The 15,243-nt window shown below is 35.4% G+C and overlaps 1 protein-coding gene and 1 long non-coding RNA gene across 2 annotated transcripts in view; one reads left to right on the top strand and one right to left on the bottom strand.

Moving 5' to 3' along the window:
- NEGR1 (neuronal growth regulator 1) overlaps window positions 1-15,243 on the bottom strand; it is an 897,772-nt gene that overhangs the window by 422,962 nt on the left and 459,567 nt on the right. The gene's annotated exons all lie outside the window — the stretch shown is intronic.
- Window positions 1-15,243, top strand: part of LOC309641560 — a 45,662-nt gene that overhangs the window by 19,346 nt on the left and 11,073 nt on the right. The window contains exon 1 of the long non-coding RNA XR_014252691.1: window positions 1-15,222. This exon is cut by the window's left edge and continues 19,346 nt beyond it. This is a non-coding gene — a long non-coding RNA (uncharacterized lncRNA). The remainder of the gene's footprint in view (window positions 15,223-15,243) is intronic.

Genomic DNA, 15,243 nt, shown 5'->3' with positions numbered 1-15,243 from the left:
TGAAACGTTGCGGACAATTTGTGCTGTAACAGAACCTTTATGACCACCTGACACCTATACAACAGAAGGAATAAGGGGTCCCACGAAGAATCCATGGTGAAAAAGATTAAGAGAGAAGTATATAGATGGATGAAAAGACATCGGATTTGTTGTGACAGTTTTCTACAAACTCTACAAAAGAACCAAACTTTTCTAAACAAGTGATAAAAATTCAAATCATGGAAAACAAAATCAAAATAGACAAAAAGATATGGCTTTTGGTGAGGTAACAGTCTTGATTCTGACAAATAGGCTGCTTCTTCATTAGCAGAACTGGTCATATCATTTGCAAATATTCCAGAGGATTTGATTTTAACCAGGGCATTTACACTCTTCTCTGTGATAGAACTTTCACCCTTGTTTCTGCAAAGATTCAAGTATGTTTTTGGAGAAAACATATTCACAAAGGATTCTTCAAAGTGCTTTTTTGCAATAGTCTCAGAGCCTTCATACTGTTATTCTTTGAAAAAGATACTGAAACCCGAGTTACAAAATTACAGCTTAACAAAATAAGTCCTCTATTTTGAGGTTCTTAGTGGTGATTTTTTTCTTACTAGTATTAGAATAATGGTGACAGAACATAGCTGCAGGTGATGATGTAAAATAGATAGCAAACAAGAATATAATAAGGCTTTTCCATTTTTAGCAAATATGATTATATGCATTATCTCCAGAGCAGATTTCTCTTTTTCTGTAAATATAATTCTTGGAAGAGCTTGCTTTATGGAAGGACCATAGAAGTGGGCTCAGTTTGAGTTTCTCTTTCATACCTGATTTAAGTGCATCAGGAAACATCGTACATCAACATCTGTAAGATTATGCACAGTGAGTAAAATATAGTTCGACTGCTGCAAACATGTTTAGAGTTTTGTTACCATACATACTTTAAAATGTTCAGAATCACCACGTCATTAGATTATGTTAAAAACCAGTATTTTGTATATATTCCAAAATAATTCTTTATCTGATCTCCAGAATTCTAAAAAAAAAAAAATAGTGAAAAGATTTCTAATAACTAGATTCACTCTGCTATTGGGATCCATGCAAGAGACTGAGTCCCTTTTTAATGACATTAATATATGTCTGTGGCATTTCAGATATGAAAACAAAAGCTTTATTTTCTTTCTCCATTTCTATATTGAAAAATAAATGATCTTGCATGCCTAGTTTAATTTTTACTTTAAAAATGTAGACATCACTCTATTAAATAAAGGTTATGATAGTCACAGTAATCATAACCTACAAAATTCCAGTGGCTGAATGACCACATTGGGACATTTGGAATACTATTGATAGGTTTGTGCCACAACAAAATTTAGCACTTAAATTGGTAGACTTTGACTAAAACAGATTGCTCTCCATAATGTGGGTGGGCCTCATTCAATCAGTTGAAGGCCTGAATAGAACAAAAGACTGACCTCCCTCAGCAAGAGGGAATTCTACAAGCAGATGGCTTATAGATTTGAACTTCAACAGAAACTTTTCCTTGGATCTCCAGTTTGCTGGCTTACCCTGCACATTTGGGGTTTGCCAAGCTCCATAATCATATGAGCTAGCTCCTTAAAAGAAATCTCTTTGTATATATACATCCTATTAGTTCTGTTTCTCTGGAGAACCCTGAGTAAGACAACATGTATGACCATCAGGTACCCACTCAGTAGAAGGAACAAAGGGATACAAGAGAAATCTTTGGCAAAGGGGATTGCATAAAATATAAATGTCTCCTCCATTTCTGTATAAAAATATAAACTTCAAATATAAATTTATTTTATAAATTTATTTTCAAAAGAAATGGGATTTCCTATGGGAAAAGGGGTTGACTACTTTCTATAATTTCAGTGTCCAAGAACTGACTCGTTAAAGAGTATAACCAAAAATTAGATTGAGTTTACTAGTTCATTGCACACCATGGTGTCAAATCCCAGATTTGAAAGACTGAGACAGAGAAGCACTTATCTGTGTCTAGCAACAATGATTCCCTCAGTTACTTTTATAGACACGTTTGTATATATCTTTGCCCTTGGTGACAATAAATTATCATGCCACTCAGTATAATGTGGTGGTTAGGAGTACCCATTCTGTTGTAAGGTCACAATGTTGGAAGGTTAGGTAAACTCTCAAACCTTCAGGTTCCTTATCTGTAAAATAGGAATAACAGTACCTACTCCACAGGGTCAGTATGAGGATAATGTAAATAATACTCTTAACATAGAACATTTTTTGCTTTTAGCCTCCTTACAGGGCAAGAATGGTGACTTACATACATTCCTAACCACTGCACAGATCACCCGATTCAGTGCTTTTCATCTGGTCAATTAGTCAACAACTAAAGATAACTGCTACCAATTATTGTGTGCTTATGATATATAAGAATGATTTTTTTAGAAGTCTCACAAAATTCCTTCAAAGCAGGTGCTATTGTCCCCATTTTTGGATGGGGAAGTTGAGACTCCGAGAGCAGTAGCTTTGAAGATCATACACAGCTACTTAACAGTAGACTCGGCATTTAATTCAGGTCTAACTCAAAGCTGTGCTCACTTTGTATTGCAACTTACCGCCACTACCTATTAGATGATTGGTAACAGGCATTTGTTAGTTTAAAAATCACATGGGAAGTTGCCATTGATCATAATATTCTTTCCTTTTACTTCCTTTTTATGCTGCTTGATGATCTGGCTCTGTTACACTTTGGAAGCTGGCAGGCTGGCTGTTATGGCTTGTTAGACAGTACAACAGAGTAAAAGGGAAGGTTATAAAAGTGTGTTCCCTGGTGATTCTTTTGAAGGGAAAATACACTATCTACTGAGCTTCATTTTTAGATTTATCATGCTTGGACAAGATATAAACTCATCATAGACATCATCTATCTTTCCAGGAGGCTGAAGATAAACAGTGTATGTTCTAAGGATTCTTCCAGACCCCCAGGTCTGTGATCTTAACAAAAATAAGAAACTATTAAGAAATTTCTCTAAAATTTTTGAAAATGCTTTCCATTATAGCTAATAAATATTATATTGTTATATTCTGGAGAGATGTTCCCATCTATACTGTTAAACGTTTCTTTCAACTTTTCATGGAACACTTTCTTGCATGCATTTAAGTTACAGTAGTAGTGAAGATTTTATGTAAAAAGAAACCTTGAAAATATTAATCCAGTTCTAAATATTAGTTGTAGTGTAGAGCGATTTCCTCCATTATCAAAAATATTTCAAATTCAAGAGAGTAAAGCAGTTGATTGTTAAGATGTGCCCAGCAATGTTATCATTAGATAAGTATCATCCTGTATCTTAACTCAGGAGACTCTGTTACAGTCTATAGGCTAGTTTTTTTGTAACCAATAGATCTGTTATTTTCAAATACAGGATTTTATTACCAAGTTAAATATAAAATCACACTATTATAATTCGTGAGATAGAAGATTACAGCACCTTCCCAAAACCATGATAATACTGCTATTTTTTAAACTGACTTCTTTAGGCAATATTTCTGCCTTTTTGATTTTGTAAAATTATTCTACATTTTTAAGGGAAAGTAATCATGGCCTTGCCTGAAGTGTCACGTCAGGTACATCCAAATGGCAAATGAATGTCATTATAGTGCCTATTAGGGAACTCACTTTGATTAAAGAGGACATCCATGCCCAAGGACAGCTGCTGAAGCAACGTTCTGTTTGTGGCAAGGGGCAGGGAAGGGCTTGTACTATTGCTTAGAAACATGGGTTCTCTAATCTTTGGAGGGAAATAGACTTAGATATGGAAATAGAGCATTAAATGGAAAAGCAAACCAATAAAAACAACAAAAGAACTGGCAATTTGTTTGGGGAAATTTAAAATAAGTCCATTTCCCATTAGGCCATGAGAGGACAGAAATTGGGAGTACTGACTCCTGTGCACGGAAATGGAAGCAAACACTGTGATTTTAGTAGTTACATACTGACTCAGACAAGTCTACTAGGCAAGGGTTTGTCAAAGGCCAGTTTTATATCCTTTTTCTGTTCCTAGTGTTAGAAGGGCTTTATCTCAGAACAAATAGATTCTGAAACTAAAGTCACATCCTGTTATTGTAACAGACAGTCGATAACCATCAGGGCTAGAAAAACAATTGTAATGATCCTAAACACCAAAAGAGAAGAAAGTAGTCTCGTTAGTGAGACCCAAAGCCAACTCTGAAACAAAGACTTTTGAACATAAGTTTTAGTTCAGCATTTGAAAAATTTGAAATTGGCCTATTTTTACACCTCATTGTTTTTCTAATTGAAAAGACAAGCAACGCACGTGAGATGCATTATCTATTCAGAACAGAATCACTCCGTTAGTTCAATATTCTAGTGAAACCTTAACACTTCTAATTGACAGGAAATGTAAAGTTTAAAATTTGTGGGCGCGATAGCCTGCATTTACTGTGTTGGGATATTTAACAGCTCTCTCCCTACCTTCGCTTCAGTTTCCCCAGAAAGCCCGGCTATCATTCTTTAAACTGAACTAGACAGGGAGGGAAAGAACGGATGTCAGCACGCTCCCACAGATGAGTGTCACATCCAATTGCCACCCTTACCAAAAGGAATGAAACTAGGTTAAGGGGACAGGTTCTGTATTTTAAAAAATTACCTGCCATGTATTTTTTTCCCCAAATGTCAGGTGGTGGCCTCTATTAGAGGTAGACCATTAATCAAACTAATGAGAACGATGGACGTAACCATCCCTTAACAAAGACATAATGCCTCAGTGGAAAAGGAGTAGAATGGCAGACTTTTATGAAGTAGGCCTTTCCTCATGAACACTTGGGTTTGAGTCACACCACATGTGCAAATCAGGGCCTCCTGATCCTTATAACGGCTAAAGAAGAATACTGTATTACTGAATCAAAATCAGTTTTATTTATGGTGAAGAAAAAAAGAATCACACTTGCTTTGCAACAATAAGGTATTACATAAAACCGGTCTTAATGATCTAAACCTTACTAGTGATCATTCAAGTGTTGAAGAAGCTGCTAAGGACAGAGGAAGTATTTTTAGGGAAATACGATCTTGTAATTAGTGTTAACATGGGGGCTGTTCTTGATCTTTTTGCACATCTCTAAACCACTCTGCATAATTCTTCCCTAATGCTAAGTATAGACCAGAAGAAATGGCATGCAAATCAGGATGTTATGCTTTCAGTACTCAAAAGAAATAAGAAATTCCTCATCAGACCTTTCCAACAGTTTATGGCGAGCCTAATGGAAGAAAACAGCAGAGTTGGGAGACAACAGAAAGGATGAGAGTCAGAACATTAACAGACAGTAATTGGCCTTGGCCAAGCCATGGACAGAGACTCCTTTGACCAACTGGATGTCCTGATGAACATCCTTGAACATGCAGAGAAGACCCATGATATACCCAAGAAATGGCATTTCTGAAAAAGCTCACATTTGCATACAGAAATGATTTTTCAGTTTCTGAGGTTTTGGAAATGCCTATTAAAAAAGTTTATTTAAACTTAAACCTTTACTTAAACTAAAGTTATCTCATGTCAATCTGAGGACAAGCTAAATAGAGGTTTCTATTAAAGTTAGGAATAATATACGATGGTTCTTTTTTTCAAACTAATCAGTGAAATCACTCAATTTTTGTAGAAATTAATCTTTATAAATAACGATTCACATCATTTTAATTGCAGAGTACACAGTTATAACACATTTCCTGTGTTAATTTCTACATAACTATATGGTCAGAGAAAGTAGCTTAATATGTGTCAATTTTTTGATGATTAATTATAGATTTTTATGTCTGGAAAAATCAGATTTCATGGTATAGAAAATCACATTGTACAAAATAAATAGGCAGAAATAATAATCAGTTTAGTAAATAGTTAAAGTGAAAACTTCTCATTATACTTAGAAAAGCAGAATGAAGGGTAGGGGAAAGTGAGAGAAAAGATAAAGTCCCACTTAATGGACTCCATGAAGACTGTTCTCTAACCTAGGGAAAACAAGGACCTCACTTTCTTCACAGGTACACTAAAACTAAGTAATAATACTAAACTAAGTATTAATGAAAAATACTATCTATTGAGCACCTACTCTGTGTCATACCCCATTCTAAAAATGTATTCAATGCAATTTTCACAACAATCCTATAAATAGATAATATTATTATCCCCACTTTTAAACAAAGGAGAAAACTGAGGCAGAAAGAGATTAAGTTAACCCAATTCACACAGTAAAAAAAAACAAAACAGTAGACCCAGATTCAAACCATGTAGACTGACCCTGAGCCCATGATCTTATTCTCTCTGCCATGGATCTGGGAGCCAGAAATGTTGTTTCCCTCTTCTCTGCTCTAGGGATGTCCTTAGAAGTTGGGTAAATGAAAAGCAAGTGTCCACTCTCAGCTAATCAAAATTCTTCTCATAGTGAAGTGTTTAAATCAGATTGCTTTTCTAACAAGTACCATGGAGTACTGTTAGTCACATCTACCTAAAAGAATAAGAGCTCTTAACTACCTGTACATGATTATCTCTGTTGGTCCTCAGAGCTTCAAACACACACACACACACACACACACACACACACACACAGTTATGGAAGTTAAAAGATTGTTGACATGTTTTTCTGGAGTATGTTTTCTGGACAAGAAAAGTAAGCAAAGATTAAAGTTAGTCTTTGTCCACTTTCTACTTTCTTTTATGTCTCTCTTATCTTTGGGTGTCATTGCACCCCGTAACACTACGGAACAATTCTAAACATATTGCTTTCTAGCAGTCCACTCTTTTCTTTACCACTGCCTACATTCAAAGTTCTTATCCAGTGTTTTCTTTTTAGACTGTACCTTCCTTTCAAAAATGAACTCCTCTTCCTTCTTTGCATATTACTATTCCTCTTCACCAGTTTTGCCAAGCAAAACCCCTCATCCCTCAGTATGGACTTCCAAATAAGTAACACCAAGGTTAAGAACATTTTACTACAGTGGGAAATAAGGCCTCATTATGTCTCCTTTGGTGTTGAGATTGACTGTTTGGACTGTTACTGAGAATTTGCTAATTGTAGTGCAAAATAAAGTCCTACACAGCCCTATTAGGAACATCCTCTGCCACACAAATCAGAATTCCTGCTAAGTGAATCTGTATATATTAGCGTCTATATGTCATTTATTTATCTTATTTATTTTGGGGTGGAACAATGGGGAATTATTTCTAATGCTTATGCTTTTGATTTTATAATGCTTTTGTTCATGTTAACATAGCAAAGAGAGCACTGAAGTGGGAAAAATTGGGCATCATGTCATTCATTCGAATGTTCTAATTAAACTGTAGGGCGTATATGGAATGTAATCTAGTTTACTATCTTGGAGTTCTATAGTTGTCTATAAAGATCCCAACCTTATTCTTATAAAATTTCCTCAGTAGAGTACACTAAAAAATAACCCCAATCTTAGAGCATTCAAGCCTGAGATTTCTCTGAGTGTTAAGGATATAAAGTCACTTCTGATTCAGAGTTTAGGAGAGGGTAGTCTCTTGGACTGTATGACATCAGGCTACCTGTACTTCACCTGACCATCCCTCATGGTTTCAAGATGAATGTCTGTTTCTTGTGGGCATTTGAAAGTGCTGAGTTGGACTGTTTGAGCAGAGAGGGGATTTTTCCTAACAGATAGCTTTGGCTATCTACATGAGAGAAAAGGAACATTTTGGCAGGAAGCTACATAAGACAGCAGGATACCCTGGTTTGAACAAAATGTTTTTATGCAATGTGTTACAGGGGAATTGATTTGCATGTTGACACTACTGCCCACATATAAGCCCTGACTTATTTCTTGACCAAATGAGTTTTTTCCTCTTAATGTCTTACAAATACATAGTATGTCTATTTTCTAAACAATCTAATGAACAGTTTTGATGGCTTATACTGAACCAAGGTTTTTAAGCAGTGCCAGCAAGAGGTATGCTGAGAAATACAGGTTTTTTTAAAAGAGCACTTTATTTTTAATTATTATTTTATTACATTTAGACAGGCATGCTTCTTGTATCAGAAAATAGATAAAACCCCTTAATTTGTATATTTCTAAGTTAATTCAGCACAATTTTGTCAGGTTCCAACTATGAGCAAGGGGCTGTGCATCATCACAGCATGTTGATCTTGTTTAGTAAAAGAGGATAAATGTAGGCACATTTAAACACAAGGTAGATGAGAGAAATATAAGTAATATGGTAGCTCAGTGGAAAAAGAGATTACTTCCAGTAAAGAGGAACAAGGAAACCATTATAGGAAAAGTGGCATTTAAGCTGGCTTTAAAAAGAAGCTTTCTTTACTTATTTGTTTATTCATTTTTCTATTTATTTAGTACGGTATAAAGTTTAAAAAGAAAGGAGACTCTAGATTTAAGCTGTGTGGATTCATTTTCTGGCCCTACCGCTTAAGAGTTTTGTGACTTTAGTCAAGTCATATAATAGACTTCCCTTACTTGTAAAATGAGGATAAAATTAGTACCTTTCCAACAGGTTTCTGGAAGAATACATATTATTAGTAGGCATGTATCTGGAAAACAGCAAAGTGTAAGGTGCATAGGCTTTGGAATTAGACAATGCTGTATTTGAATCAACTACCAACCACTATTACTAAACTTTTCAACCTCTCTGTAACATAAATTTTTCATCTTTTAAATGGATATAATAATCCTACTTCATTAATTGTTGTAGAGAGCAAGTACTAGGTATAGTTTCCATAAAACATAGGCACAGTATCAATGTTAGATAGTAATAACAATAAGAGATGACATTGAAAAGAGACAGTGGGGCTAGATTTTGCAGGGCCTCAGAGTCCAGGCAACATTACCTGGTCTAACGCTATAGACCAGAGATCACAACCATCAGTCTGCCTTCCATATCCAGCAAGAGGTATGTATTAGAGCTACAGGCACAGATATATATGTATTTTGTTTCATACACACAGTGTCTTAAAAATTAGAAAATTTTATCAAAAAAACAAACAACCCAGTCGAAAAATGGGCGGAAGACCTAAATAGACATTTCTCCAAAGAAGACATATAGATGGCCAAGAAGCACATGAAAAGCTGCTCAACATCACTAATTATTAGAGAAATGCAAATCAAAACCCCAATGAGGTATCACCTCACACCAGTTAGAATGGGCATCATCAGAAAATCTACAAACAATAGCTGCTGGAGAGGGTGTGGAGAAAAGAGGACCCTCTTGCACTGTTGGTGGGAATGTAAATTGATACAGCCACTATGGAGAACAGTATGGAGGTTCCTCAAAAAACTAAAAATAGAATTAACATATGACCCAGGAATCCCACTACTGGGCATATGCTCAGAGAAAACCATAATTCAAAAAGATACATGCACCCCAATGTTAATTGCAGAACTATTTACAATAGCCAGGCCATGGAAGCAACCTAAATGCCCATCGACAGATGAATGGATAAAGAAGATGTGGTAAATAAATACAATGGAATATTAGCCATAAAAAAGAACAAAACTGGGTCATTTGTAGAGACATGGATGGACCCAGAGACTGTCGTACAGAGTGAAGTAAGTCAGAAGGAGAAAAACAAATATCGTATATTAACGCATATATGTGGAATCTAGAAAAATGGTACAGATGAACCGGTTTGCAAGGCAAAAATGGAGACACAAATGTAGAGACCAAACATATGGACACCAAGGGGGGAAAAGGGGGTGGTGGGATGAATTGGGAGACTGGGATTGACATATATATACTAATATGTATAAAATAGATAACTACTGAGAACCTGCGGTATAGCACAGGGAACTCCACTTCGCTGTACAGTAGAAGCTAACACAACATTGTAAAACAACTATACCTCAATTTTAAAAAAATTAGAAAATTTTACATATTCTTTTTCTGGAAAATTTTTCAAAACTAACCCTGAATTCCAACAGAAAAACAATCAGCTGGAACTAAGTTCTGTCTGTGTCTTATCTGGGGCCTAGGCATGCCAGGGTCTCTACCACTCCCTATTGTCTTAATTCTCCCCACTTCACTCATTTTGTTACCTACCTGTTTGCCCTTTCAGTTTGTGACTTTTCTGGACAATGGGCCACTACTGATTGTATTTTAACTGAGGGTGGTTTGTACAGATATCTTCAGGATTATTATATCTCTGCAATTTGCACATTTGATTTGGGGAAAGAGAAGACTGGAGGTAAGTAAACAGAAGGGTTTCAGTGGTATAGATGAGAAGCAAATAGGTGTCAAGTCAATGCAGAAATGGCCAGAAATGAGCTGCTGTGAAAGTTTTTCCAAAAATATAATCAAGAGGACTTTGATAACTGATTATCAAAGGACAACAAAAGACTAGTGTTACTATATGATAGCTGGTATATTTAATAGAAATGGAATGAGCCAGACTATGACTAGAGATGACAGAGATTTCATTTTCAGGCATACTGCTGAATTTAGATATTTAAATTTAAGGAAAATTTTAATTATCATGAGTCATAGTAAAAATCTATGCTGACCCTCAGAAATATTTGCAGATCCTTAATCAATGACAATAAACCATGAACCTTAAGTCCAAGGGTGGAACTGTACCTATTCACAAAATCCCAGAGCTTGGCAAAGAGTATGCCCTCAGTAAATGTTTATTGAATTAAATTACAGGGAATATGAATAAGTTTTTATCAATCTTTAGAACGGTGGCATATTTTCACAGATCCTGCTCACAATTTTTCTACAGTTAAAAGATAATAATTTGCCATTTTCAAATCTATAGCATAGTGACTTTTCAGATATACATGTATACTTGTTAATTATTTCATGTGAAGTGATGACAAATAGGAATTTAATGTGACTTTGCTGAGTGATAATTATAAGAATTGGAATTCTTATGTATTTTAATAGACTTCTATGTTTAGATGCACGTTGGTGTTAAAATTTTCACAGAGACAATTTTGTTGTTTAAAATGGAGAATTCCAGCAAACTGTGTCTCTGTCTTGAGAATTTCATGAGCTATGTAGTACACTAGGGATTTAATTCATTCAGAGTAGCTGAAAAGAGGCAGAAATGAGGAACTCTCACTAGAGAAAACAGGGATAACTGGACATATCTTGATTCTCTTTGGTTCATTCCTCTGTCCCTCTGAATTCACAGGATTTCTGTTCACAACAGCCAGATCCAGAAAAGGGTCAAGAAACAGGAAGAAAGGAGACAAAGGAAGAAAGGAGATTCCTGTTATCACAAACCAAAATTTCTCTATAATAGGTATGAAAAATTGTCTGTTCTGTCATTGGGAGAGGATTACATTTATGACATTGTACCCACTTTGGTTGTTAATGTTGCTGGGTGTCTGTTTCAATATGAATGTGTTTAGTTCACAGCAAAATGGAATAATCATGAGATGTGCAAAAATGAATTACTAGACTTGGGATAAGACTGGTGGTTTTTAGCCCTCAGTGCAAAGGGCAGAATGATCTCCAGCTGCTGCTGTTGATTCTGTATTTGGGTCTGTTAGGAATTTGATTTTTACTGAGAATGCTTTCTCTGAAAACTTAATCTAATATTATATCTCTTCACCTTTATATATTCTGTTCATTCTGCTTTGCCCTATATTTTGTCAACCTGGAAAAACTCCTATTCACTCATTAAAACCCATCTCAGACCCTACATGCTCTTTGAAACTTTCCTTAATTCCTTCCTTCAAAATTAATTTGGTACCTTTCATATACTTCTATTTCCACATTTAGCATTCTGACCAGATATTACTTCCCCTGTGAGCTCTAGAATTACTTCCTCTAACCATGAGCTCTCATAGTTCAGGCCCAAACTATATTAATCTCTGTATTCCCAGAATCTAGTACAGTGTCTAGAATACAGTAGGTTCTCAATAAATGTATGCTAAATAAATGAGTGAATGAATAAAAGTGTATTTTCTATACCCGCAACATCTAATATAGTGCCTGATAGAAGAGATTTAATAAAAATAGATTCACCCATAATAGCATAAATCAATTGGTCATTCAGGAAATAATGAGAACTATAATCTAAAGTATCAAAACAAGTTGTAACAGCCAAGGTATCTTGGAACCAAGACCCAAGCACTTGTGGGATATAAGCACAAGGTCAGCTATAAGTCTTTGTGTTTACCCTTTCCTTGACCTATGAGTTTTAATCCTAACTTTTAAGCTCTTCCACACTTCTTATTGTTAAATACTCCCCAGTGAGTATCAAGTTTAGGCATGTGGAGGTTCTATAAATCACTTTCATTGCCCAAAGTCCCTTTTGAAAAATGTAACTCAGTCGCGTATTTCCCCATATGCAGTCTGTCAGGTCAAACTGCAACCAGTTTCATTTTCTTTTGATAAACTCAAATCCCTGACCTGCCAACTTCCTTGTAAGGAAACATGGCGATTAGAAGGCAAAACAACTTTTATTCAATCTATATGTATTTGCTGACAAATCACGTTGTATAATCTCTGGGCTTTCCTGATGGACCTTGAAGAAACTTTTTTATTCCACTGGTGGGGTTATCTGGAAGACCCTTAATAATATTTTTTTTTCTTTCAAAATGGAATAAATGAATCTGAGGCTCCCTCAGTCCTAGGAGAAAAGCAGTTGATTTATGAAGTGGAAATAGCCAACCCAAGTCTGGAGGAAGTTGCCATGGCCATTTTAACCCCTAGAAGAAAAACTTTTTAAGTTCTTTATAAGATATGGGCATTGATATTTGGATGATGTTGAAAAATTAATTGAAAAAGTGTTTAATATTGAGACCTAGAATGTATTAAGAACAATAAGCTTATTGTTTTGATTATGTTTAATCATTTTATGGCACAGAAACCATAGCTTTGAATTATGTATTTTTAAGTCTTAAAATTAATAATGTTCTCTTAAATTTGCATTACATTTTTCTTTAAGGTACTCAAAGCATTTTAGAGGACAAACGTTAATATGTAAGCTATCATGAAAAAAATCACTGTTCTAGTAGACGATTAGGGATGGTTACAAAGTGAAACTAATTCCATTAGAAAATAGTTGAATTTATAGAAATACATCCCAAGTACGTACAGAAATGAATGTAAATGAATTTACAGAAATACATTCCACTCATGTTGGAAATTTTATGCTTAAAGATATAATTATGGACCATGATTCCAACAAGCAGATATCATTGTGTTCTAGTCTCCAGTCACACCACATGACCCCGCCACCTAACCCCAAAGATGCCTTTTTACAATTCTGTGTCTTGGCAAGCTGCATTTGCTATACATGTTTACTTCTTACTCCCACCTTTATAAGTCCTTCTAGCTAACAGTAGGGACAGGGTAGAAAAAGACAGATATTTACACAGTGTCTATGTTCAAAGTACTGAAGTCAAAATAACCAGTAAAAAATAGTGCTATTTTCAAGGAGTGCTTGGTCTAGTGAAAAGTTATCTACCCAATTGAGTGCTCTACCAGGAAGTATATATATCTAAAGAGACACAAGTTCATCAAGAGTCATCCATACAGTATTGAGGGATCACAAGGGAAAAACTCTGCTTGGGGAGGTGACACCAGGGAAAACTTCGTGAAAGAGGAGTTCTCCTATGAGGAAGCACGTGAACCCAGATAGAACTGTTGTACCATTTATTTCTTTACCCTTTTATTTCATCCATTTCATCTATTTATTCATTCATTTAACAAACATGTATCCTCTAAAATGTGCCAGATATGGTGATTAGTAAGATTTTGATCCTTGTCCAAAGGAACTCACAGTCTAATATGCCTCACATTACAGAAGCAGAGAGGATGTGCTGTTAACAGTTCTGGGCTTAGGCAGGGGAATATAAAGAAAGGTTTCGAAGAGGAAGTGAAGCAGTAATGAGATAAACAGAATTCCAGACTTGTTACAAATATCATCCATCTATCCATCCATTTATTCTTTTGTCCATTTAATTGTTTTTTAAAAATACTCCACATGCCCCTAAGTCCTAGCTCAAATGTTAGCTCCTCTATGAGAAATTCAGAATCTAGGGGAAACCCTTAGTGCAATGTGAATTACTTTATTTTTATCAGCATTGGTGTCACTGGGATCTGCTGGCACATGGTTCACATCATCATGAGTTTTTTAAGGTAGAATAATTAGTGCACAGTTTTTTATGGTGTAATGGAAGGAGCAGGAGTTTTGGAGTCAGAAGAGCTGGATTTCCACACGCCCTCCTGTACTGAGCTTAGGCAACTATCTCAGACTTAGTTTCCTCATCTGGAAAATGGAAAGAACAAAGGAGATAGCACAGTGATGACTTGTAAGCAGGGAAGTATAGTAAAAATGGAGGTGGTTAGTGATTCTTTCCCTCTAACTTTTGAGTGTAAAAGTCCAGTATTGCATTTGAATACAATATAGAATCCAGTGATGTAAAAAAGAACACAGATATTGAAAAACGTCCTATGTTCGAGTTCAAAAGAATTGGGTTGTAATCCTGGTTCCAAAACTTCACTTAATTTTCCTGAACCAGTTTTCTTACCTGAAAACTATTCTGACCCTTGGTTTGACCCTTGGTCAAAACCTCCTCGGTTTTGTGAGACAGCATAAATAAAAATGCTTTATAAATTATAAGTTCTGTAGAAATATATGGTACTGTTATTTATCTCTTGGCTATGATAAATTAATTCTATCCAGCTTGGTTTCAACAAAATTTACATTTTTCCTCTATATCAAATATTCTATAAATTCTATGCTGCCCTATCATTTCTAGAGAATCTAATTGATGAGATGATTTTTTAGAAAGGCTTGTTGTAGAAAGTCTTTCTTATTTCCTTCCTTGAAAAGCTAAAGAATCTTGCAGGACTTCTTTTCCCTCAGAATATTCTCTAGGGCGTTGGATTTGGCAGCCTTCGTTTTTCCCTTCAACTCTTTAACACAATGTGTTATAATTTGGCTTTCACTTTCTTCTATCCTAATTTCCATTTTTGTAAACATATTTTCCCTAGTGTTCGGCTGAAGTGGCGGTCATCAATGGTCACCCTCTGCAGCAGCACAAACACACATTTGACTAGTTGATCCTTCAGATCAACAGCCTAGAGAAGTACTATTGAGATGTCCTTCTCACACACTTATCCAACGCTCACAATGGAATATGCTCTTCTTATTTTTATTCTTCCTTTTTAATATTCCTTTCTAAAGCTCAGAACTCTATTGCTCAGACTGCAGTTTCCAGCTATTGTTGCAGGTAAGTTTTAAAAGGCATGATGAAAAAAAAAATAA

This window comes from Balaenoptera physalus, assembly GCF_965194825.1.
Source record: "Balaenoptera physalus genome assembly, chromosome: 1".
NCBI lineage: Eukaryota > Metazoa > Chordata > Mammalia > Artiodactyla > Balaenopteridae > Balaenoptera > Balaenoptera physalus.
The sequence above is the reverse complement of the archived record's forward strand: the minus strand, read 5'-3'. Positions and strand labels throughout refer to the sequence as shown.